Source organism: Micromys minutus (assembly GCF_963924665.1).
Source record: "Micromys minutus genome assembly, chromosome: 16".
NCBI lineage: Eukaryota > Metazoa > Chordata > Mammalia > Rodentia > Muridae > Micromys > Micromys minutus.
The window spans coordinates 43637102-43638904 of NC_137985.1; the positions used below are offsets into that span (position 1 = coordinate 43637102).

The 1803-nt window shown below is 44.5% G+C and overlaps 1 pseudogene across 1 annotated transcript; it reads left to right on the forward strand.

Moving 5' to 3' along the window:
* The first annotated feature begins 204 nt into the window (after nt 1-204).
* On the forward strand, nt 205-751 carry LOC308431237 (transcription factor BTF3-like; annotated as a pseudogene). The gene has a single exon. The product of its transcript is annotated as a transcription factor BTF3-like (transcript).
* Nucleotides 752-1803: the final 1052 nt, after the last annotated feature.

Genomic DNA, 1803 nt, shown 5'->3' on the forward strand with positions numbered 1-1803 from the left:
GAAATGATGAGCCTGCTTTTCTTTTTCTTTTCTTTCTCCCCCCCACCCCCACCCCTTCTCCAACCAGCTCTAGAATTATCTTTTAAAATACAAGTCAGGAGCTGTCATCTTGACACCCAAATGTGTGCACCTTGTTTCTGCCTGAGAATCCCTGAGCATGAACCCTAGTCCTCTGCTCAGCCCCATTTCCACTCCAAGAAGATCATGAACCAGGAAAAACTTCACCAAACTGCAGGCACAAGGGCACATGAGTGGGAGAGGAACTGGTTGTAAAAAGGAGAGGGTGGTTCACAGAACAGCCACAGTAGATGATAAAAACCGAAACAAAACAAACCTAGCAGTTCTCCTTAAAGAAGTTAGGGGTAAACATTATCTCTGGTATTGAAAAGGTGAATATGTTTACAAATCAAGGAACAGTAATCCATTTTAACAACCCTAAAGTTTGGGCGTCTCTGGCAGCAAACACTCTCACCAGTACAGGCCACACTGAGACAAAGCAGCTGACAGAAATACTTCTGGGTATCCTAAACCAGCCTGGTGCAGACAGTCCGACTAGTTTAAGGAGATTGGCTGAAGCTCTGCCCAAATGTCCTGTGGTTGGAAAAGCGCCACTTATTCCTGGGGAGGATGAGGATGACATCCAGATCTGGTGGAGAATTTTGATGATGCTTCTAAGAACGAGGCAAACAGAACCCAGGGAACTCTGAAGAAGGATGTAAGATGTTACAGGAACTTCTGTCTTATATCATGACTGCTTTAAAACTCTTTTGTTTCTGGATCTGATAAAATCTAGATTGCTAATATTTTTAAACCCAATTCGGCCAGATACTGCAGCTTTTTCCAGGTTTTGTTTATACCTGATTCATTCTTTGTGGCAAATTAGGCTGAAGAAGCCTGGGAATGAAGTTTGGAAGAGGTTGATAAGCGGCCAGTGTGTGCAGCGTGGAGCAGCAGCTGGTTTGGGCATCACAGACAGGACATTGTTCAGGAAGGACCAATGGATGGAGCAGCTGAGTGCAAGCCACTCTCCGAGTCCCAGGTCACTGTGTATGGAGAAGTGCTTGGGCAATTTCATGACCTCATGGAACTCTTTAGAACTGGTGGTAAATCACCAGATACAAATTACTTGTTTATGGGAGGCCATGTGGTTGGAGGATATTACTCTGTTGAAACTGAGCCTCTACACATGTCACCCATGGTGCCCCGGACGACTTCCTGTAATGAAAGTGTAAACTTGTACAGTATTGCCATGGGCCATATATTGACCTAATGGGAACGGGAAGAGCAACAGTAACTCCAAAGCATCAGAAAATAATTAACACTCAAAAAAACCTTGTTTTCACGAGGACCAAAAGGTGTGCCATATAAAAATACAAAGTCTCTTGTCATCAACAGCTGTGGCCACTTTAGAATGAACCAGTTCATTGCACACTGACTCGACATTGTTGGTCAAGAATCCAGTTTCTGGCATAGCGCTATTCGTAGTTACTTTGCTCTCTTGGGAGACTGCAGATGTGGGGTGCAAACATTCACATCCGTGAGTCCACTTGACTTCCGCTTAGCTGTAGTTACTCAGCATGACTGTAGATGAGGACAGCAACAACCATTGGAGCTTAATGAGCGTTTGTAAATAAGTACCAAGGCCTCCCCTCTTGTGTTTCTTTCAGGGACACCATTAATTTAACTGTATGATTTGTCTGCACTCGGTTCCTCCCCTTCTCAAATCTCAGCCCCGCCTTGTTCTTTGTCACTGTCAGAAAACCTGGTGAGTTGTTTCAAACAGAACTGTTTCCCTCCCGTGAG